Source organism: Castor canadensis, chromosome 2 (assembly GCF_047511655.1).
Source record: "Castor canadensis chromosome 2, mCasCan1.hap1v2, whole genome shotgun sequence".
NCBI lineage: Eukaryota > Metazoa > Chordata > Mammalia > Rodentia > Castoridae > Castor > Castor canadensis.
This window is the reverse complement of record NC_133387.1, coordinates 97,976,661-98,002,423: the sequence shown is the minus strand read 5'-3', so window position 1 is coordinate 98,002,423 and position 25,763 is coordinate 97,976,661. Positions and strand designations below refer to the sequence as shown.

Below are 25,763 nucleotides of genomic sequence, written 5' to 3'. Positions count from 1 at the left end.
CAACTGGGAAACCTGATTTTGGACTAGATACTAGATAATATTACACAATTACTGCTAATTTTCTTAGGTGGTTATGCAGGAAAATACCTTTGTTCTCAGAAGATGCAGCCTGAAGAATGCAGAGATGAAGTTTTTGGGAATAGCTTTTAAACAGCTCAATAATAAGAGCTTGTATCCTTAGAAAGAAAAAGCAAACATAGCAAAGTAATCATGACAGCCAGTAAATCCAGGGGTGGGGCTTGCAGGCACTCAGTGTCCTGCTCTTCTAACTTTGCTGTATGTGTGAAATGCTTCAAAATAAAAACTTCAAAGTAGCACTCTCATTTTAACTGTAACCACATCTAAAAGAAATAACCAGTGCAGTTCTTTGTGCATTTCAGATAGGGACACAAAGTTGACATCCAAATACAGTCATCTCCTAGGTTTATGACTGTGTTAACATACAGAAACTAGGGAACAAATGAGAGCTGAAGGAACACAATTAATTATGCAAACTGAACAAGTCAAAGCTTTATGAAAATGCTCACATTAACAAATTTGTTTTGAAGTATCATTTAACTCAAAGCAACATAATTATTAATTGGTGCTGAAATCTTTAAGTTACAGGTGTGACCAAAAAAACAATTGTTGAATGACAGCAACTTTTTCCAGTTGGAAAAATACCAGACACACTGTCTCTCTCTCTTTGGTTTGTGAGTGTCTTTTTTTGTTTTGTGTTTCCTTTTTTGAGATAGGATCTCACTATAGAGCCCAGGATGGCCTGGAACTCCCTATGTTGCCCAGTCTGGCCTTTCTAGACACAGAAATAGACACAAATATGGCCTCATAAAGAACAAATGAAAATCTGGGTGTGGTGGTGCAAGCCTGTAATCCCAGCACTTGGAAGGCTAAGGCAGGAAGACCACAGTTTCAGGTCAGCCCAGATTACACTGCAAGACCCTGTCTGAGAGGAAAGAGGGGAGGGGGGGAAGAGAGAGAGTAAGAGAGAGAGAGACTATGTATACAAAAGTGCTAAATTTCATTTTTAAAATGTAGTTATACTTTGAATTATGATGTGCATAGGACAAGATTTAGTATCATTTTTGGTGACTTAGGTTGTAATTGAGGTGCCTCAATTTTGCGTCAACATTACACTATCAATTCACTTAAAGATAGTGTCAGCATTTGTTATAATTCCCTTTCATTACTCTTAGACATTATGTCCTAATTATTACTCCACAATTTCCAACAGTGTATTTAAACAGTTTAAAACTCATCAAAAATTCTAATGTAAAACAGAAATCTTGTTAATAAACCAAAGAAAAGATCAACTAGAAGTTCAAAGTCACACTTAAGTTTTTATAATAAAGAAACAATTCTTGGCATTGGACAGCAAATTAAGATATCTAAGAAGAAAAAGGATATTTCATACACACAGGACAGCTTAAATAAAGTACCTGAGCAGATGAAAGAACATGGAAATCACGCCCACTGGAATGGCTAAAACCATAATGATGGACAATGCTATAATTCCAGCACTTGGGAGGCTGAGGAAGAGGATTGTGAGTTTGAGATCAGCCTGGGCTGCAAAGTGAGCAGCTGTCTAAAAAAACCTAAAATATAAAATAAACAAAAAATGATGAACAATAACAAGTGTTGGTGAAGATGTGAAAAAACTGGCAACACTCACACACTACTAGTTGTATATATCCTCACCAAATGGTGCAGTCACCTTATAAAACAATTTGATGGGATATGGCTCTAGTGTAGAGCTCCTGTCTAGGAAGCCCTGAGTTCAAACCCCAGTACTAGAAAAAAAAAAAAAAGAGTTCAGTGATTCCTCAAAATGTTAAACACAGGGCTGGGAATGTAGTTCAATATTAGAGCACTTGACTACCACACAAGATGCCCTAGTTTGGGTCCCCAACACCACAAAAACAAAAATGTTAAACAGTTATCCTATGACACAGCAATTTCATTTCTAGGTACCTAGAAACCATGTACATCAATGGTTATGATAACATTATTCAATATAAACCAAAAAAGTGGAAGCATCCAAAAGTCAATCAACTAATGAGCGGACAAAGTGGCATATCCATACAATGGAACATCAAGCCATAAAAAAGAATGAAACATTCATACATACTATAACATGGATGAAACTTGAAAACATTGTATTAAATCAAAGTAGGCAGACACAAAAGACCACATATTGTATGATTCTATTTATGGAATTCTGTCATGTCCAGAATATGCAAATCTGTAGATAGGAAGTAGTTTAATAGTTGCCAGGGGTTATGGGGCAGGAATTATCTGGAGTAATGGCTAATGAGCATGGTTTGCTTTCTTAGGGATAACGAGAGTATTCTGGAATTAGTGGTAAAAAAAAAAAAAAACCAAAAACTGAACTGTATACTTTTAAAAAAGTGCATTTTATAGTATGTGAATTATAATTAGTCCCTTCACTGGAGAGAGAAAAAAAAAAGCAAAGGACAGAAAAAGACAATTCACAGAAAAAGAATATAAATGACCAATGAATGTACAAAAAGTTCAAGCAGTTATAACCAGACAGATAGAAGCTTAAAACAAATAGTTTTATGAACTGAACCAAAGCAAAGGCTAAGAAGAGATAAGCAGAGCAAATGAGCAAGTTTTATTATATTCTTAGGGACCAAGAAAGCTATTAAAAATCACAAGCAGCAAATAACAACAAATGAAATAACAGGCCTAAAGAATTAGGGAGACCTTGGAGACTAAAAGGGCAGTGGGAAATTACTAATTATCCAAGCATCAAGTGATTAGAGCTGGTGTCCCAGAAACCTAAGGTCTCAGAGGCTAGAGATATTCTTTCACAATGTAAATGTCATAGGCAAGAAAAGATGACAGGAGCAGGCACGGTGACACATGCCTATATCCCAGCACTAGGAATGTTGAGGCAGGAGGATCTTGAGTTTGAGGCCAATGGTGGGTTCCAAGCCAGCCTGGGATACAGAACAAGACACTGTGAAAGAAGAGAGGGAAGGCAAACTGAGAGATGACAGAGAGGGGAGGGGAGAGGAGCAGAGCCAGGTGTGTTCGTACACAACTGCAGTCCCAGCTACCCGGGATGCTAAAGAGGGAGGATCATTTTAAATAGATAAATAAACATAGATAGACAGATATAGATAAATGGAAAAGAGAAGTGCAAAGGAGGAGGAGGAGAGGGAGGGAAGGAGGTAGGCAGGATAGAAAAAAACAGATTTCCCTCAGACTAAAAAGCAGAGAAGAGGCAGTTAAGACAAAAAGAAGAAACAGAAAAGATCATTCTCCAAGCCCTGAATCATGGTAGCAACAAGGTACTCAATCTCAACTCCAAGTAAAATATCACGCCAGTGACTCCACAAGACTCAAAGAGAAAAAAGGCTACATGCATCACAGGGAAAGTGGGGATGGATCCATGACAAACTGGGAGAAGATCACAATGAAAGAACTATGTGGAGAAGCATGAAGAACACTCAGGACTGTTGTATGACCTGGGAAACTGTGGAGCAGTTCTTACCTTGCTTATCACTGTATTTTGCTACTCCTCACCAGGAAAGTCAATCTTGACTGCCTCTTGCCTGTGAAGAGCCACATCTATCTCCATTAAGTCTCTCTTAAAGACATAGTGGAGAAGTGGAATCTTTGAAAGGCATATCCATAACTAACTTAATATCCATACTTAATGTATTCATCTGTATGCCCACAGAGAAGATTATACAATGATGCATTCAGTACCTCTATTACATTAACATTACTTAACATTGTTCTGGAGGTATCAATCACTGCAATTAGGTAAGATAAGCAGAGGTATATATACTGAAAAAGGGGGAAACCCACTATTTACAGATGATACCATAATATATCTGGAAAGTCTACATACAATGATAAAAGTAACTTAGTAAGAATTTGACAAGGTAGCAGGAAAACATGCAGAAATCAATATTCATATACATGAGTAATAACCATTTAGAAGACATAATTGATAAGAACACCATTACAGCAACAAAAAATAGGAATAAACTTAACAGGAAATGTTCAAAACTTACATAAAGAAAACTATTAGTCATTTCCCAAAGACACAAAAGTAGATTTAGAAAAAAAAGATATAGCTTGATCTAGGTGTTCATGTAACCAAGATATCAGTTTTCCCTAAGTAAAATCATAGGTTTAATGCAATTCTAATAAAAAAAAAAAACAGCAACAAATCTCTTAATGGAGTTTAACAAATTAATGTTTAAGTTCATATGGAAAAACAGGATAAAGGAAAACACTGAAGAGGAGGTACTTTAATGGGGGACTACCCCTAATCAAATAACATACTACAACATACCAATAACTCTATATAGTGAAAATTTATACAAAGCTGGGCTGGCAGTGTGGCTTGAGTGCTGGAGTGGGTAGAGTGGTAAAGTAGCAAGCACAAAGCCCTGAGTTCAAATCCCAGGACTGTCAAAAAAAATTATATAAAGCCTCTACAATTAAAACAGTATAGTACTGGTACATAGTGGTCAGACAATCCAATAGGGTAAAATACACCTGACTGCTTATAGTCTGTATCAAATATACATACACACACACACACATACACACACAAACATATGTCAATAACAACAGAAAACTATACTGAGATACCATTTCCTATCTACTAGACTGGCAAAAATTCAAAAACTGACAATATACTCTGCTGTTGAAGCTATGGGGAATTGCACTCATATACTGTGGGTAGAAATGCTAAATAGTACAACCCCACAGGGAGAATTTGGCATTACCTAACAAATCTATATATGCATTTATTCTAAAGATATGCTTCCAAAAACACATGTATGCAAAGTTTTTCATTTGTAATTGCAAAATATTAATAATTAAATGTCCAAGTAGGACACTGGTTGAAAAATCATGATACATACAATGGAATACTACATAGTTAAGAATAAACGTTACATAGTTTGTGTGCACTATTTTTTCAAATGGCTTCTAAGTTGTTAGAAAATGGATACTTACTAAGTTGTCTGGATCTAACTACTTAATGAAAACCATCAGATGTTCCTTTTGACCTAGGAATGCTGTGAAAAAAATTACTGATAGTAAGAGTGCTATCAGTGAAGTGAGAAAGTTTATGACTTCTGATAATGGCCTGTGAAGGTGTTTGGCAGAGGAGAAGTGAGAGAGGGTGTGTGTATTTGTTAGTAATAAGGTTACCATGGATCAAGGTCAACAAAATTTGCAATAAGATAATGAAAGCACTGTCCTCACTGTAGTAAGTACTGGAACAGATGTCATGGCAACACAGAAGAAGAGCAGCAAGCTAGCCTAGTCATTTTCTCCTTTTTTTAGACAGAGTAGTCCACATTGGCTTTTAAGTCATGTTCTCCTGCCTCAGCCTCCTAAATGCTAGGATTACAGGGGTATCACCACACACAGCTATCTAGTCCAACCTTGACTTTTTTTTTTTCTTTTTGAGGAATGGGGACCAGAGAAAGAACCTAACCTAGATATAATTTTTTGGAAAGGCATAATACAAACAGAGAATGAAGGAGTACCAGGAGTATAATAGATGGGGATGAAGAGGAGGGGCTAGAATTCCAGGAAAAAAAAATGGGAGAACAAATAAACACTAACGTTTCAGGAGCTGAGTATCATGGAAGAGAAAGGAGGCTAGTGTGTTAGTTGAGTACATCTGAAAGGTTTTATATATGAGATTAAGGATAAAAAGGAGTTTGAATATATTAAGTCAAAAAGGAGCCACAGGGATGGCAAAGTGTCTCAAGTGGTAGAACACCTGCCTAGCAAGCATGAGGTCCTGAGTTCAACTCCCAGTACTCAGAAAAAAGGAAAAAGTCACAAAAGTATTTCAATCATAATTAGTCTAGGTAAAGATGAGGAAGATTAGAGAGAAGCCAACCATGGGCTAGAAGGGAGCTGAAGTGATCCAGAATATATCTAGATAGAATGTTTGTACTAGAGCATTTGTAATTCAGTATGGCAATCTCCATTTTCAATGGGTTACTATGCTAGTGACTCACCCTCATTTAAAACACACACACACACACACACACACACACACACACACGAGATCCTGTGGTTTAGATTATCACAATCATAATCTCTGTAGGACAAGACTTTCATTTCATCTTCACAATGCATTTGGAAGTCAAAGTAATTTCATAACCTCTCATGCTTTTACTGTCTAAAACGACATTGTCAAACCCTATCACTTAGTTTAAAAGTGAGTTCAGCAATGAAAGTGGATCTAAACTTTTAAGGAAATTATGTGTGTCAAGTATTTTGTCTATTACAGGATGCTAGCTTTGAAAGCCTTTAAGAAGAACATTGTAATATTTTTTGGATGTTTGCTTTTGGGGGGCTTGTATACACCACCCTCTTGACTCTGAGAAAATAAATCTTTACCTTCATGTATAATTAAATCAAAGATGCAAATTCTCTTTAAAATTTACTAGCTTATAAAAATGCACAGAGCTTAAAATTCATTTTTTCTATATAGTAACCAAATCCTCCTGAAGCAAGAAGGTAGTAAGAAAGGTGTTTAAGACCTAAAGAAAAAACAATGAATAACTGTTACTGAAGAGAGCTAGAAAATGAACTATTTTTATGTATAGTGTATTATTTTATTTCTTTTAAACCAGGAAATGAATTCATCCTTTGGACTAAGGCCATTTTAAAAAAATGCACAGGTGCTGGGTACAGTGGCTCATACCTATAATCCCAGCTACTCAGAAGGCAGAGATCAAGAGAATTACAGTTTGAGGTCAGTATGAACAAAAAGTAGGCAATATCCAATCTCAACAAAAAAACTGGGCATGGTAGTGCATGCCTGTCATCCCAGCTACACAGGAGATATAAAATATGAAAATTGTGGTCTAGGTCCTTCTGAGTAAAAATGCAAGACCCTATTTAAAAAATAATTAAAGCAAAAAGGGCTAGAGGCTTGGCTCAAGTGGCAGAGCGCCCGCCTAGGCAGCATGAGGTCCTGAGTTCAGTCCCCAGTACCACCACATGCACACACACAAAGCACAGGCTTGGAATAAGTGAAGAAAGTTCTACTAGCAGGGAATACCAATTAGAACTCTTACCAAGAGTTCAATGACTTTTATTCCTTCATACTAAACCAAAGAGATGATGATTACGGTTTCAAGTGGTAAAAACAGACACAGCACACCTTTGCTTTTTAAAACAACAACAACAAAACATTCTTCCTACTGTCCCATGACATCTCTCCTATCTCCAATAGTGGAAGAAAGAACTAGAAAACAACATAGTTTCAAGTTCATGTCACAATGACTAGGTTTATAGTATTCTTCTCAAACAGGGAATACTTAGATACTTTAGAGGTAAAAAGCAGTAATCAAAATACCAGAATATTAATACTCTACCAGGCTACCTGTAAGAACAATGGCCAACTATTTCTCATCGAGGCACACAAACACTGTCTGTGACCATGATGGCCACTGTGGATACAGTAACACTGGATTTGTAGGTGCACTGGAGGTAAAGAAGAGAGCAGCTGTTACTTGGGGTCCCTGGGCAGGGTCACTGGTGACTCCACTTTATGGCCAAGAATGCTAAGATCAGAGTCTTCACTTTCCGGAAGCTCAGATCAATCAGAACCATCTTTCTCAGCCTTTAGGATCAACTGCACTATTCGGTGCTCTCAGAATTTGCTACTGTACTTTCATATCTGGGCTCTACTACATACCACCTGAGGGTTCGAGCCTCGGATAAACAGTTTCACTTAACCTTAGTAAAGTATGGGGAAGCTATCCATCTTGCAGAGGTATTGTCAGATTAGAAACAATATAAGCAAAGCTCTTATCACAGAGCTTGGCAGGAAATCAGTATATGAGAACTGTTATTTCCAAGACAGTTGATGAATCAAAGAATTTTGCTGAGATAAGAAATTACAGGTCTCCCTCTCCTTAGTCCAACAATAGGAACATTTTATAAAATAATGAAAATCATTAACTCTCTCCTACCTCTTCAAAATCATCATCTCTTTCTTCATTAACATTCACAGCTTCTTATTCCAGTACTTTAAAAGTGATTGTCCTTGCCACTCATCTACCAAAGAATACAAGTGCATACTTCAATGACAGACCCAGACACAAGAAGTGATATTGGCACATTTATTCATGTTCTGCAGGAGCAGAGCTTTGGAAAACCAATGCAAAACCACCACCAGATACCAGGGGACGAAAGATGTCAGCACTTTGTTCTCACTTACACCTTCTTAAAATGAAAATAATTCAACCATCTATTGACAAAAATAAATATTCCCTCACAAATCATGTACAAGATTTCTTCCTATAATCAGTCTTTTTTTTTGGTCTGAAAATCCTGGAAAAAGTGTGGTAAGGAAGTATTGCTTCAAAAGTAAGTATACAGATTACTGCACACTCATCAGAGACACTAGAGAGCATTTGGATCTTGGAACCAAAATGTGAAAATTCCTATTGTAAATCACGCCAAGGTCATATGAGGATGTCACAGCATTTTCATGTATCCATGGAAAGAATGAGCCATGCTAAGCAATTCTGCGATGCACCATTTTCCAAACAGTATTAACTACCAGTTTCCTCTTTCTAATTAAGATTGAGCATGGTTATCAACTCCAAACATAAACTTACTGCCTTTCACCAGGAAATCTCTTCCGGCTAACCCTGGATATGCTCAAGTAGTAAATACTTGGAACACTGGAAAACAAGCTGTTATAGTACCCAGACACAGCCCACCAAGTATTTTAACCTTTCAGGAGAGGAGAGATTTTTGGAAGGCAAAGAATAATTATTAAATTGTTCTTTGAGCCTGTTGAAGAACTGAAAGACAAAGCAAAATGTGTATGTGCTGAGAACCTGAAACAAACAAAAAAGCAAAAACTGTAGTCCAACAAAATAAATGACTTCCTTTTTGTGGTGCTGAGTTTTGAATCCAAAACCTTATGCATGCTAGGCCAAGTGCTCTACCACTAAGCTACATTTACCCCCAGGCAAAATAAATTACTTCTGGAAGGTGACTGTGAGATCACCTACATATTCATTCAACCCAGTGAAGAAATATGTGAACGCTTCCATGTTTTAGGCACATTGCATGGAAACACACTGCCCCGAAAAAATTCAAGGTCTAAAAACAATGTCTTGAGAGTCCTAGGAGTCATTTTATAATAATACTGTATTAATAGAGGCAAAAAAATACGGTAATAAGATACATGTAAATACATTAATGAACACAAGCTAAAAGGAATGCCTTCTTACTGTGAGTTTACTAACGAAATGTGTTTTCCAATTTTTGGAACATGTTTAAAGTTGTAATTTACTCCCAGGAAAAGAAGTGATTATGACACACGTTTTAGAAAGGTCCCCCCATACACACACACACATATCACCCTGAAATTAGGTGCTTTTCAGCTTGACAGGTCGGGCGTGGCACCGGAGTTCTCACACTACCTCAATGACACTTGGATGAGCTCTCATAAACCTGGACATACAGGTTTTCACGCAAAGGCCAGTTAACTCTTAATTCCCCCCAAACCTAGAAACAACTCTGCCATTTCTGCCCACTATCACCCCTGCCCACTTACGAACACCTATGCCCAAGCAAAGAAGAGACACCCTTCACCCAAAATCGCTATCTACACTGTCTTCCTCTTTCAGGGGCTAGGTTATCAGAATGCACACTAACCCTGTGCAAGAGCCCACCGCCAGATGTTCAGTTCAGTGAGGAGCGTCTAATCGCCAGTCTGAAAAAGCCATTCCTCCGCCAACCCTGGCGAAGATGCTTAAAAAGCGACTGCTCGGCTACGAGCAAGGAGTGGAGTGGAAAGAAAGGGAAGGAGGAGCGAGGGTGGAGTGAGGCGCGGGGACTGCAGCGGCGGCGAGTCCCCCAGGTCGCGGGAACCGCCCGGGCGGGGACCTCAGAGCCGCGCGCCCGCCGAATTGCGGCGTGACCTTCCGATGAGGCCAAGTCCGAGGGGTTGCCGGGCGCGGGGGACCTCGCCGCAGCATCCCCGCTGTCTGGGCGCACTCGCCGGCACGGCGGCGAACACAGCGCCCCGAATTCGAGCTGGGACTCGTTCCAGGGCAGAACGAGGGACATGCAATCTCGGCAGCCGGACGCTGCGCCTGGGCCTCAGTCCGCCGCCTCCTGGACACACCCCCGCCGCCGCCACGGCGGCCCCAGCCCCTCCCGGAGCGGCCCGGGAGAGCAGCACTCACCTGCACCGCGAGCCGGTCAGCCGCCCCGCGAGCTCCAGAAGCCTCGGCTGGGCTGGTTCTGGCTGGAGGGTGCTCGGCCCCGTTGTCCAAGAGGCTCGGCGCCGGTAGTGGCAGAAGGAGGAGTCCGACGAGCGGCTGGGAGCGTCGGTGGCTGGAGAAGGAGGAGGATTCCGGAGCTCGGTTCTGGGGAGATCCGCCCTCCTCCTGGCCGCTCTGCAGCAGCCCCCACAGATCACTTCCGGGGCGCTGGGGAGCGGGGCGGGGCCGTCGGAAGAGCTACTTCCTGTCTGCGGCACCGAAGGGAGAGATCGCCGGCTAGGGCGGGAGAACAATGCCTTGGAGGGCGCTGACCAGCTGGCCTCCTCCCCCCCGCACCCACCCCGCAGCCGCGTTCCGAGGGCGGTCTCGTTGTCTTTCCGGCGGTCCCACCCCTGGGTTCTCTGCTACCCGCGAGGTGGAGTCACCTCCCGCGGGCCCGGGAGTGGCCGCGGGCCTCGCGGAGTTCCCGGATTTCGGCGTTGGCGCCGCGACGTCCTTGTCTCTTTTGGGGACCAAGAGGGGGTTCTTGGGGAAAGGAAGGGAGACGGGGGCCGCCATCTTGCTTGCCGGGGGCATCCCCTTCTTCCCTGCGTCTTGGGTGGAGGCGGGTGGGTCTGTAGCATGGAGTTTTCCCAGACTGCAGGCAGCAACATGGCTTGTCGCGGGCCGACTTGTAGGAGGAGGGTCATCGCCCCCCTGGCTGGTCTCAGCCGCTACCCAGGCCTCATGTCCGACTGCTTACCCCTGGAGAACTGGCGCCCGCGGTTGGTCCGCGAATCCTTTAGATGGGGTTCGGGTCCCTTTCCACACTGTAGGGGCACCGGCGGCCCCACCACGCAGATTTGGCGCTTTAAGTTAGAAGTAGTTTCACTAAATCAGTTACTTTATGTAAATCCCTCCACGGGTTCGAAATAGATCGTTTGCCCAACATCCGTTAGCCACCACAGACTCTTCCCTCTTTACATTTACTTATTCTCTTAAACACTACCACCACCACTTCATTTGCATACCACCTCCGTGTTTGGTGTTACCCTTTAAAAGACTGCCCAGCCAAATGGGCAGACAGACATGAAAGCAAATAATTGGGTTTGGAAGTATGGTGTGTCAAGGTGTACAGAGGAAAGAATGGATGACTTTACTATCTGTAGGGTTAGAGTTTTAAAAATAAGTGGGCATTTTTCCAGCACAAAAATAGAGGGGATGGCAAAGCAGTATCCAAACAGGACGCACAGCGCGGGGACAAAAGTGTATTGAGAAGGCTGAGTAGTAACTACAGGTCTTAAAGTTCAAGCATTGGTTGCTGAAAAAGATGAAGCTACAGACGAGCCAAATCCTGAAAACGCTCCCCTGTCCTGGTAAGGCAATGAGAGAGGAATGACCCTGGACAGATTGACAGTTTAAGCTATTCTTTTGTTGGTGGAGGACAGATGGGGGGTGGGGGAAGGGTGAAGAAGAGTCAAGGCAAGCAATCTATAAATAAGGGGATATTGCAGAAGTCAGGGAGACAAAGGATGAAGATCCCTTGGAGAGTAGTAGTGAGCATTCAAAAGAGATGGATTTCTAAAATATTGAGACTAAATCAACTGACAAATGATTGCTGGGGACAACTGGTAGGTAAGAAAAAGGAAATGGCAATGATGCTTTAAAATTTTGCTTTGAGAGAGGGGGAGGATAAAGGTGTATTTTGCCGAATGAGACAAGGAAGGTTGGGTTATGGGAGGGGAACTTTGTAGTTTGAAGTAAGAATGGTCTTGTTTAATGGCAGTTCAGAGCTCTGGGGAGAAAGTGGGCGGAACCTAGTTGTATTACCACATCCACATCCTAGCAGACTACAGTCTCACTTCACTGAGCACAGTTTCAAAACCACTTCTCCGTGATTTTACTTGGGAAAATTTCTGAAATAACTACATTTAAAAACAACAACAATAAATGTGGTGATACATGCCCATCCACTATCTAGACCAATATTGTAATGCCTAATGGTCTAAGGACGGTAAAAGTCAGATGTGCCAGAAATGGAATATAACAGTACTAGCTAGTATAGCATCATAAACTCACATAAAATACCTATTTAGATATATTTAAATTTTTTGTCACTACTGGGATTTGAACTTACGGCCTCATGCTTGCTAGCCAGGCACTCTGCCAGCCCTTTTTTGTGTTGGGTATTTTCTACATACTCGCTGGTGCTGACCCCAAACTGAAATCCTCCTGAAATCCTCTGCCTCCTGAATAGCTAGGATTACAGGCATCAGCTCATCAATGCCTGGCTATATTTATATATTTTTTAAACTTTAACCATTAATAATAGCTTAAACTAGCGACAAACCAAGTATTGAGGATGATGGACCGCACAAGTATCTGTTGAATAGAGGACTAGAAGGATGACTTCAAGAATGAGCAGTAGAAGCACCATGAAAGTCAAATTTAGATTCATTAGCAGCCTGTCCCAGCTGCTGCTTAGTTGTTCACAACTATGCTAAGTAGCATAATGTCAGAAATAGAACAGTTCGTTTTGAGCGGAAGCTTCAGAAAGCTATAAATAAGAAAAGCCCTATAAATAATAGCAGCAAAACAAAACAAAGACTATTAGTTTTTGCTCTGTATTCCTGTAAAACAATTTTTGAACACAAAGTGAAAAACCCATTGACTTACCTTTAGTTCTTAGATTGTTTAAGTACATTATTCCCAATTTTCGTAAAATAGAAATACATTTAGATGTATTAAACAGCCATATAATGGATAACACACTGAACTGAAATTGAAAACAACTTGAGTCCCTTTTTATTAGTTGTTCGCCATATGACCCTAGGAAAGTCACTTAACCTTTCCGTGCCCTAGTTTCTCTGACTATAAAATAAAGATAATAACTTTCTACCAGTCTACCTGTCAGATAATTATAAGAAATAACAAATTAATGCTGTAAGAGCTCTTTGAAGAATTTAGATGAAAAGGCATCATTAAAAGTATATTAATAATTAGCACTAATATCTAGTAGAACTTATAAGCACTCATTCTTGAAATTGCTGCCTGGGCAACTCAAAGAACATGAAAGATCCTGTTTTAAAATAGACTTAGGTTTCCCCTTGTGAATTTACTTTTTATTATTTATGATCAAACCTTATATATTAAATACAGTGTGTTAGTAAAAAAAAGGGAGGGAGATTTTAGCAAACACTATTATGTTCACTGCTACTCACAGCTGATAAATGCTTTTGGGGAAAACACAAGGTAGGTATGGTTTTGTGAGAACCATCAGAATTAATGATTTCTACAGTCACTTAACTGGGATATTGTACTAAAAACATTACTCATGTTTCTATAGCATAACAAGAATTTACGTGCAGTTACATGTTTGTCTATAACATTAGAATGAGCATTCGTGGGCTCAGAGTGGCAGTGCACATCTGTGAATCCCAGCTATTCTGGAGGCAGAGGTAGGAGATCACTGTTAGAGGTCAGCCTGGCCAAAAGTGCAAGATCCTATCTGAAAAACAAAAGCAAAAGGACTGCGGGGTGTGGTGCAAGTGGTAGAACACTTGCCTAAGCACAAATCCCTGAGTTCAGCCCCCAGTACCACGAGCATTCCTGTGAACCTGTCATTTGCATTACTAATAGTGAAATACATAATCTTGTGTGATTTTTTTTCCAGTGTCTATCCCTAAAGTAGATGAATTTTTTTCATTAAGTTGGTGACTTCAGTATTTTTTTTTTGGTGGAACTGGGATTTGAACTCAGAGCCTCATACTTACTAGGCAGACACTCTGACCATTTGAGCCACTCTGCCAGCCCCAGTATTTCTTTTTCGAAAGATCTATGCATATATGAACATTTTAATATATATTCATGGATATATAGTGTGCATATGTATTTTATACAAATTATTATATATCAATTTATAAAACTATGTGAAGGTACATTAAGTATACATCTAGAAACAACAACAGAAAAGCCTCCTAGATGTATTTGGGGCCAGATAAAAAAGTAGTTAATTTCAACTTGTCATCAGTGAAAAAACAACTCAAATTCATGAGTTATTTTAATAATTAGTGTTCTGAACATTATCTGTCTGTAAGACCCATGACAGTTTAACACGTGTATAGTTTAATTTTGTTTTTATAACAACTACGAAACTTGCATTGTTCAAAGAAATAGGCTCAGAGGGTTTAAAGACATGCCTAAGCATCTAAAGACTTGCTGTAATTATTGTAAAGTGGCAGAGTCAAACCTGTCCTGAGCTTCTCAAATGCATTACTTCTTCTAGTATGCTATTATCTAGTATGGTCATCAGCTGAATATGACAACTATGCCAGAACATATTTGTAATTTGGGCATTTTTTTTGCAGGCTCTATAAAACTTAAGCCAAATTTAATTTTTTAAAAAAAATTACAATTCTTACCACCCTGAAGTCAGCCACTTTGTTTTATTTATCTTTGTATCCTTCATGGTATCAGGCAAGTTCTCTGAAAATATTTATTGAATAAATTTTAAAAATTGTAGTTAATTAAACAAGAAAAAAATCCTAAAAATTCCCTCTGAAACTTATAGTAGCATGTGTGTTCAGATTTTCTGCACATTCAGGTAAAAGTAGTTTGTTTTATACTTTAAGTTGTTGGGACCATTGCCTTAGTTTCCTGCTTAGCTTTTATTGACATCATGCCTTAGAGAGGGGTAGGTGTAAGTATATTTTAAAGGTGAGAGTCACCTCTGTGAACCTGTCTGTCTGGGGTTAGATATTTCAGATGACCTATATTGTTGCGGTCACTCTAGTGAGAACACATAGAAGAATGGGGTTATGAAACTTAGGTATTTATAGCCTGCCCCTTCATGTCCACCCTTGTGGACCAAATATTTTTATACTGTTTCTTTAAGGAGGTTAGTAAAGACTATTCAGTGGCTACCAAATACAGCTGCTCATCATAATTACTTCTATAACTTTAAGGACAATTTAGATTCTCAAGTCCCACACTAAGCAGTCCATTAAAACATCTTGGGTAAAACACTCTCCCTCATGTTTGTTTTATTTATTTATTTATTTATTTGTGGTACTTAGGTTTGAACTCAGGGCCTGGTGCTTTCCTAGCCACCTCCCCCAGCCTTCCCTTCAGATTTTGATGATCAGATGAGTTTGGGAAGTTCTGATTTCAATAATTTGCACAAGGTCACACAAAACCCTAAATAGAGCCAGAAACTAACTCAAATCTCATGAGTCCAAGTAAATATCTTTTCACTGGACTTTTGCTATCATTTTACTGACCATATAATGGGGCAGTGTGGAGAGATGAGGAGAAAAATAGCAATTTTTATATTTTTTTCCATGTTCTGTTACACAGTTTTAGGATTCAAGGAGCTAATATCTGTAGGGTGCTTAGAACAGTATCTGGCACATGGTAAGTAACTGTGTTAAATGAGTAAGCCTCCATTGTCTAATTGTAGTATTCACTTTTCCCAGGTTAAGTTAGGTAATTGGATTAATAATCTATGTAGAAAAATAAAATGGATGTAAATAAAGGTAGACTCCTCAACCTTCATTTGTTATGGAAGCCCTGAATTTGAATAGCTGAACATATTTTTATATTGTTTCTTTTAATCTTTTCTGATGTATTAAAAGAAATGTTAAAGATATAAGTAAAATTTTAGATGTATATCTATGAAGTATTTTAATATTCTCTTATTTAAGATATAGTTAAGGTATATGTGATAAGGTATTTTGCATTGACCTTCAACCATTGAACTAGCTTTAAAATGGATTCTTATTGTTATGTAATTAAGCATTCATTATTTAGAAACCATTGTCTGCTTGGATTGATCTTCCAAATGAAATAATTTCCTTAAATGAGGTAATAGATATGCTTATTCTATTTAATTCCCTACTTCTGTGCAAGTTTCTTCAGCCTTTCAATCTTGAACAAGTTTTTATACTTGTTAATTATAAATAAAATGATGCATTTTCATTACTAACAAATAACCCAATTTCATATTTTAAAGTGCTCTTTGATACATTTTGACAAAGTCTGTGAAAATTGCCTTTGGTCAGTATGTGTCACTATGAAAATTGATATCCATCTTACTTTTTGTTCAATTTTATAAACTATTATTTTTTGGGGGGATTACTACACTCCCAGCATCAATTTTTAATGGCTTCTATATTTAAATGTGTGTGTGTGTGTGTGTGTGTGTGTGTGTGTGTGTGTGTGTGTGCATTCAGAATAAACTTCATTAAAATGTCTTTGACAAAGGAGCTAAAAATATACGATGGAGAAATAGCAGCCTCTTCAACAAAAACTGTTGGGAAAACTAGTTAGCAGTCTGCAAAAAACTGAAACTAGATCCATGTATATCACCCTATACCAAGATTAACTCAAAATGGATTAAGGATCTTAATATCAGACCCCAAACTCTAAAGTTGATACAGGAAAGAGTAGGAAATACTCTGGAGTTAGTAGGTATAGGTAAGAACTTTCTCAATGAAACCCCAGCAGCACAGCAACTAAGAGATAGTATAGATAAATGGGACCTCATAAAGCTAAAAAGCTTCTGTTCATCAAAAGAAATGGTCTCTAAACTGAAGAGAACACCCACAGAGTGGGAGAAAATATTTGCCAACTATACATCAGACAAAGGACTGATAACCAGAATATATAGGGAGCTTAAAAAACTAAATTCTCCCAAAACTAATGAACCAATAAAGAAATGGGCACATGAACTAAACAGAACTTTCTCAAAAGAAGAAATTCAAATGGCCAAAAAAACACATGAAAAAATGCTCACCATCTCTAGCAATAAAGGAAATGCAAATTAAAACCACACTAAGATTCCACCTCACCCCTGTTACAATAGCCATCATCAGCAACACCACGAACAACAGGTGTTGGCGAGGATGTGGGGAAAAAGGAACCCTCTTACACTGTTGGTGGGGATGTAGACTAGTACAACCACTCTGGAAAAAAATTTGGAGGCTACTTAAAAAGCTAGACATTGATCTACCATTTGATCCAGCAATACCACTCTTGGGGATATACCCAAAAGATTGTGACACAGGTTACTCCAGAGGCACCTGCACACCCATGTTTATTGCAGCACTATTCACAATAGCCAAGTTATGGAAACAGCCAAGATGCCCCACCACTGACAAATGGGTTATAAAAATGTGGTATGCAGGTTACTCCAGAGGCACCTGCACACCCATGTTTATTGCGGCACTATTCACAATAGCCAAGTTATGGAAACAGCCAAGATGCCCCACCACTGACGAATGGATTAAGAAAATGTGGTATCTATACACAATGGAATTTTATGCAGCCATGAAGAAGAGCGAAATGTTATCATTCGCTGGTAAATGGATGGAGTTGGAGAACATCATTCTGAGTGAGGTTAGCCTGGCTCAAAAAACCAAAAATCGTATGTTCTCCCTCATATGTGGACATTAGATCAAGGGCAAACACAACAATGGGATTAGACTATGAGCACATGATAAAAGCGAGAGCACACAAGGGAGGGGTGAGGATAGGTAAGACACCTAAAAAATTAGCTAGCATTTGTTGCCCTTAACACAGAGAAACTAAAGCAGATACCTTAAATGCAACTGAGGCCAATAGGAATAAGGGGAACAGGTACTAGAGAAAAGGTTAGATCAAAAAGAATTAACCTAGAAGGTAACACCCACGCACAGGAAATCCATGTGAGTCAATACCCTGTATAGCTATCCTTATCTCAACCAGCAAAAACCCTTGTCCCTTCCTGTTATTGCTTATACTCTCTCTACAACAAAATTAGAAATAAGGGCAAAATAGTTTCTGCTGGGTATTGAGGGGGTGGGGGGGAGAGGGAGGGGGTGGAGTGGTGGTAAGGGAGGGGGTGGGGGCAGGGGGGATAAATGAACCAAGCCTTGTATGCACGTATGAATAATAAAAGAAAAAAAAAGATAAAAAAACAGTGGATTAACATAACAGAAACTTATTGCTTGCCCATGCTACATGTACAGAGATATTTTGTTCCTCATTATTAGGAATTCAGCTGCTAGAAGCACCAAGTAATACATGTTAACACAATCACTGTAGACACAGTGAACCTGATACTGGATGTAATTTCCCCTTTTATTATCCATTTCTTCTAGTACATATATTCACCTTTCTCAATAATGGGCTTATACTATCATTTCTTTATTGATTTTAAGCATTCTCTATTGACTTCGTTTTTTAATAGACAATTTTATAGACAAAAAACACATGTTAAGTCGGATTAGCCTTTTTCCTGCCTTTCCACTGAGAAGAAATCACAGTACCACAAGTCATTCTGTAAATATTTATTGGGTGGTTACTAGGATCAAGATACCAAGTCCCCTGAGTTATCTACCACATTTTCTTTTCTTTCTTTTTCATTTCTTTTTTTTTGCAGTATTGGGGCTTGAACTCAGGACTACACCTTGAGCCACTCCACCAGCCCTTTTTTGTGATGGGTTTTTCCAAGATAGGGTCTCGTGAACTATTTGCCCTGGCTGACTTTGAACCAAGATGCTCCTGGTCTCTGCCTCCTGAGTAGCTAGGATTACAGGCGTGAGCCACCAGCACTGGCTCACATTTTTATTTTTTTTCTCCTCTCCATTCTAAAACTCATCCATTAAACTTTCATTATCTCCCACTCCATCTTCTTTTCATTTCCTGCCTCTCAGTCTCTACCCCTTCTTTCATCAGTGGTCCAGTGGTCACTTAATCAACACAGGTGCCTTCTTTATATGTCCAAGGACTTTGTCATGTGTAGCATCCCAATTTTTTAACTTCTCTAGAGTGCTGTGCCAAGTATTTTATAGGCATTCAAGAAACTACTGACTATTGAAAGATTTTAGAACTATCAATAAATATATCTTTGTTTCTATGCCAATTTTTAAAAATTGCATGTCTTTTTACCCATATGGCAGTGTTACCACTGTTAATTTTAAAGTTATTTAGAAGTTTCCTTAGCTAAGTTAATTTTGCTGGTGGAACTAAAGGAATCAGGGAAGGGCAAATAAATACTAAGATCATTAGAGTTGGCCTGTTACTAAGGATTTCAATAGAAATGGAATCAGTGCAGAGGAAAGACCAAAATCAACCTAAAACAAATGTATTAATTAATTATCTATTGCTAATGTGACAAGTTGCCACAAGCTTAATGTCTTAAAATTTTTAACCAAGAGTAGTGTTATATAGCTGTAATCTCAGCACTTGGGAGACTGAGGGAGGAGAATCTCAAATTCGAGGTCAACCTAACCTACATAGTGAGTTTCAAGCCATCCTGAGCTACATAGCAAGTCTGTCTCAAAAAGCAAGGACTGGGAGTGTCAATTAGTAGTAGAGCACTTACCCAGAATGCATAGGGTCCTGGGTTTGATTTCTAGCAAACACACACATACACATACGTGTATATATACACACACACACACACACACACACACACGTTATTTTACAATTCTTTAGATAAGAAGTCCAACCTGAATTTGAGTAGGCTAAAATCAAAATGTTGGCAGGGTGGATCTAGAAGCTGCCTGACTATCTTGGTTTCTGGCTCCCTTCACCTTCAAAGCCAGCCATGTGAAGTCCGGTTAATCTCATGCTGCTATTTCTCTGGTTTTTACATCCAATCCCCATTGGCCCATTTGGATAACCAAGGATATTTCTTATTTTAAAGTCAGCTGATTATCAACCTGAATTCCATCTGCAATCTTAATTCCCCTCTGCTTTGTAACCTAATATATTTGCAGGTTTCAAGGATTAGGACATAAGACATTTTCATGGGGGCCATTGTTCTATCTAGCACAATGAACAAACAAAAGGGAAAGAATCCAGACAATCCCAAAGAAGAAAAAACTGTGACATTAAGTAAACATAATTTGGAGAAGTAGGTAATAATAGAGAACCAAGAAAGACAGCATAGTCCATAATGTTGGGAATACTTAACATTTTAATAGCATTATGAGGCTGAGAAGTACTTAGATATGTCATATAATTGTAGAAAGTAAAAGATTAAAGTCAATTCACACAGTAAAAAAACCCAACATTCCAAAAAGAGTAAAACTTTTACCACTTACCTCTTGTCTCAAACTTAAAATGATTATAATATTTTAAGCACTATTTTCCAAAGTTCCATACAAATTAAAAGTGATTATAACTCTACAATCACACAACTCAATGAATTGTGGATTGTAAATTGTTTAAAAGTAATTTATAGGCTGGGTGTGGTGGTGCATATCTGCAATTCCAACACTTGGGAAGTAGAGGCAGGAGAATCATGAGTTTGATGCCAGCCTAGGTTTCATAGTGAGACCCTATCTTAAAAAGTAAATTTAAGTTATTTATATGAGATTTCTCATAAATAACTGTATAATGCTCTCTCACATTTTTATTATTTTAGCACTACTTTGGGTACTATGTGTAGAATCTTTCCATTTTCCCCTAAACCTAGATAGAAAATACTGGTCACACCCTCATGTGTATGTATGCACAAATATAGCAACTGGGATATTATCTGTATCCTACCATCTGCCTGGTTTCATTTCCATGTCAGCAAAAGTCACTAGGGTGGAGTAGATTTGTGCAGCGCAGAATAACAGTTTCACTTTTTCCTTTTGTTCTGTTTAGGAGCCACTGACTAATCATTGTCAAAGAGAATGAGATTAGATTTCTGTTTCTTTTGTATTTGCATGAGGTTTCCCAATATTAAGCCAAAACCTGAACCACAAGTGGGTGTTTAATACGCTCGCATCCTTTTGTTTGCTAAAACCTTATTGAATGAAATTTGAAGTCTAAATCTCAAGTGTCTCTATACTTTTGAAATGACTGTTTAAAAATGCAATCTATATCTTTTATCCTTCCATTTAGAAGTAGGACAAAATTATGATTAAATTTTTGCACTTGGGAAACAGATACAAAAAATAAAGCTGTTAGTCCCCAAAGGGGAAAAATATGAAAGCAGTAAGTTAATAATAAAAATTTAAAGTTGTAGTGTTTTTTTTTATTTGTTTGCTTTTGTGGTACTGGGGTTTGAACATAGGGCCTTATGCTTGCTAGGTGGGTGCTCTACCACTTGAGCCACACCTCCTTGGAGATTTTGAGGAGATTTGGACCAGAAAAGTTCTCAAAAACTGTTTTATAATGATCCCTGTAGGTAAGGAAAAGGATCTTGTGGCCACTCTGTTTTTATTTTTTAATCAAAAGAACTCAGCGAGTTAAAAAAAAAAGTAGAGCAAGAATTGTAGTCATTCCCCAAATCCAGCAATAAATAACAAGGATAATCTAGAGAACACAGAGGAACTGAAGAAATTACTTGCTTTGGGAGCTCTTAGCCCATGTATTAGGCAGGGTTCTTCAGAGAAACAGAACCAGCAGTGTTTGTATGTGTAGAAGAGGGGTGAGAGGGGAAGAGAGAAGAATAGAGAATTGGTTTATGTGATAACGGAGTCTGCAAAGTTATAAGAACTGCAGGCAGCAAATTGGAGACCCAGGAAAAGTGGTGTGTAGTTCTAGTCTGAGCCCAAAGTCCTGAGAGTCAAGAGAGCTGATGGTATAAATTCAAGTTCAAATGCCAGCAAGCTCAAGACCAAGAAGAGCTGATGTTTTAGTAGGAGACAGAAGGCATGAAAACATTGATGTCCCACTTCATGGTCAGGCAGGCAGAGTTTCCTCTTACTTGAAAGTGAGTATTTTAATTCTGTCCAGGGCCTCAGATGATTGGATAAGGGCCAACTACATTAGGGAGGGCAATTTGCTTTACTCATTCAAATGTTAATCTCATCCATAAACAATCTCACAGACACACCCTGAATGTTTCACCCACTACCTAGGCACTCCATGCCCACTGAAGTTCCCAAGAAAATTAACCACCACAGACCATGAGATAGGATGATAGTTCACAAATAAGTTGCAGACCATGCTTGCAGTGTTACTTTGATCTTATCTCATTTCCCACCCAGAGCAAGAATCTCTGAAAAACAATGATGCTAGATGGCCATAAAGATTCTTCATGGAAGTTACCAATAGGGAAATCAGTATTTTGTAGGAAAATTCATGGACAGTTTTAACTATTGAGCAGCTCTATGTTATAGTGAACTGAAGAATGTCTCACTGTAATTTCCAGACATCTGTCCTACTTTTAATCATGGAGCTGTTCAGAATGAATATACACTCTATTCCAAATACTAACTCTTGAAACAAATTAAGGTTCCTGATACATTATATGTCTCAAAATGGAAGGAATTTGAATGTATTCACTGAGAGTAATGATAAAAGTTTAAGGTGATGCATATGTTAATTACCCTGTTGATCATTGCCCAATGTCTATAGGAATCAATACATCACATTGTAACGCATAAATATGTACAAATATATGTTGATCAAAAAAATCCCGTTGGTTGTTCTCATTCTACCCTAGAGACAATCTGCTTTCAATCATTAAAAGTGTATTCTTTTCCTAATAAACTTTGTTATCACTTTCACTACTAAAAACATCCTATTACATGCTTCCAAGTAATTTTTCTCAATTTAAACATTCCCAGATTATTTTTCTAATACTTCTAGTATATGACTTTTTTTTTTCTAGTATATGACTTTTTTTTTCTAGTATATGACTTTTTTTTCAGTACTGGGATTTGAACTCAGGACTCAAGGTGTACTTGAGTCAGTCAGCTCTTTTTCGTGATGGGTTTTTTTCGAGATATGGTCTCTTGTACTATTTGGCCAGGCTAGCTTCGAACCATTATCTTCCAGATCTCTGCCTCCTGAGTAGCTAAGATTATAGGCTTGAGCTATGGTCGACTGGACTATGATTTATTTATATACTCTAGTTTTGTCTGTTTTCAAAAAACGTTAATCTATGTTCTAACTCCTTCACACTAGAAAACAAAATCAATTTTGCTTCTCTACTTATATTCTCCCCATATAAATAAAGGGAATTTGAGAGAACCACTATAATCATTATTTATTACTATAGTACTAGTAATCAAACTAATCTTTATGTTGTAAGTTGTCCAATCCAAATACTTTGCATAAATTATTTCCATATAAATGCATATACATATACACACATATGCATATAATATCTGATTCATATTAACACAACAATCCTGCAATGTATTGTTTTCTTTGAGACTCAAATGTCAGTGGTGGTTGTACCATGTACCCAACAACCCTGATTTTGTTAGGTATTTACTTATCCCCCTTGTGACTAGGGGAATGATAGGGATGAATCCTGTTTGGTCTAAGCTAATTAAGGTGTTTCAGAATGAGAGCAATCCTCCCTGCCAGAGATTGGTTCAATGGCAGTCATATGATAAGAGTACTAGCCAATTAGACATACACGAAACTGCTAGAGTTGCTTCATGTGAAGGTTTCCTCATTCTAAGAAGATGATCCCAAGAAAAATATGGGATGTGTTGGGCACTGCTGTAGCCATTTTGCCATCAGTTGAAAATGTCAGCGTGAACATATTGAGAGAACTTTGGTATTAACTAACCCTCCATAATTCCTGTCATATGAGATGGTGAACTCCCTTATTATTATTTAATTCAAGTTGAATCATAGTTATCTGTCAACGTCATCTTTTTTGTTTATGTGTTTATTTGAGATAGGGTCTTGCTGTTTAGACCAGGCTGGCCTCCTGCCTTCAGCCTCCTGAGTGCTGGGTTACAGACATCTTTGTACCATTACAACCAGCCAAAGTACGTCTTAATAGATAAATTTTGCCCTTAAATATTTCAAAAATTTAGTTAATCCTCATCTCATAACTGAGGGAAATCCAATCTTTCTTTTAATTCCTCCAAGCTGACTTTCTCCAAATCCATCTTCCTGATACTGAACTGGAGCTCTGTGCTGATCCAGCCATGGAACACAACTTCTTTTTCTCAATTAAGAAAATCCGGGGGGAAGGAAGGCTAATAAAATTTAAATAAATGTTAAAAAAAAATAAGATGGTAAATATGCTTAAACTTATTTTTTACTAGTGGTAAAAGAGAAAAATGTAAATGCAATCAGAATTTTTTTCATATGTCTGTTACTTAAGAGCTAATATCTTATTTAAAGAGTCTCATAAACTACTTAAAATAGAAAGAAGAAAATACTGAGGAAGATAAACTTGACCTTAATTTGATAGCAACAAACAACAAAAATAATGAATAAAGCATAGAAGTTGGAATTAAAAAAAAAAGAAAATCCACTCACAGTAGATACACAAAGCTCTGTGTGTGTGTGTGTGTGTGTGTGTGTGTGTGTGTGTGAGAGAGAGAGAGAGAGAGAGAGAGAGAGAGAGAGAGAGAGAGAGAAATCATTATTAAAGGTATTAAAGGTCTAGGGTTAAAGGAACTGAGTTTACTCCAGAGAAACATCTTAAATGGATTTTTAGATATTCTTGCTTTTGAACAGCCTCAGTAATTCTGTTGGAATTTTGCACTGGTCACTTTCACAGTCAGCAGTCTGGTTTCATTCTGGCTAACCTTCTCAGGATGAAGCACTTCACAATTCCTATATCATATTTTCAAATCAGTTCAGTTTTCCACCTATTTAGGGACTGTTACAGTTTGAATATGACATGTCCCCACAGGCTCAAGGGTTGAAGTCTTGGTCCCAGCAGGTGTCACCATTTTGGGAGGTGATGGAAGCTTTAGGAGGTAAGAACTGGCTGGAGGAAAATCACTAGAGGCGTATTTTGAAGATAACCTGGTCTCTGGTCCCTTCCTCTCTCTCTGCTTTCTGTCTGCCATGAAGTGAATGGCCTCTGTTAAGTGATTCCATCTCATCACAGGCCCAGAATCAATGGAACACATCTATGGACTGGAACCTCTGAAACCGTGAGCCAAAATAATTCCTTCCTCCCTTTAATTATTTATGTCAGGTATTTTGTCACAGTAATGAACACACTGACTAGCATAGGGACTCTGGTTTACTTTTGCATATCAAAACTCATTACATGCTCTGCTAAATTGAGGACTACCTACTTTGGGTCTTTCTTTAGAGGGGCATAGAAAATTTGGCAGAACATTTGGATTTCTATCTCTCTCTTCTAAAAGCCTCTGCAAATGGAAGGAAGCAACACAGTGAGTACAGTCATCCTTCAGTACCGCAAGGGATTGGTTCCAGGATGCCTGTGGCTATCCAAATCCACTAATGCTCAAGTTCCTTACACAGAACTATATAGTATTTGCATATAACCCATATGTATCCTCTCATGTACTTTACCTCTAGGTCACTTATAATAATTAATACAATGTAAATGTTATGAAAATAGGTATTATACTATATTGTTTAAGTCTGTATATGTTCAATACAGATACAGTTTTTTTCTGGATATTTTGTTTGTTGGTAGGACTGGGGTTTGAACTCAGGGCTTCCATTTGCAAAGCAAGCACTCTACTGTTTGAGCCACACCTGTGGTCCATTTTGCTCTGATTATTTTGGAGATGGGTCTCATGAACTATTTGCCTGGGGTGGTCTCGAACTGCCATTCTCCCCATCTTAGCCTCATAAGCAGCT

General features: G+C 38.5%; 1 protein-coding gene across 1 annotated transcript in view; it reads right to left on the bottom strand.

The window, feature by feature from the left end:
- Rala (RAS like proto-oncogene A) overlaps positions 1-10,478 on the bottom strand; it is a 60,172-nt gene extending 49,694 nt beyond the window's left edge. The window contains exon 1 of the mRNA XM_074065355.1: positions 10,227-10,478. The gene's annotated coding sequence lies outside the window, so the exon portion shown is untranslated. The remainder of the gene's footprint in view (positions 1-10,226) is intronic.
- Between the last annotated feature and the right edge of the window lie 15,285 nt (positions 10,479-25,763).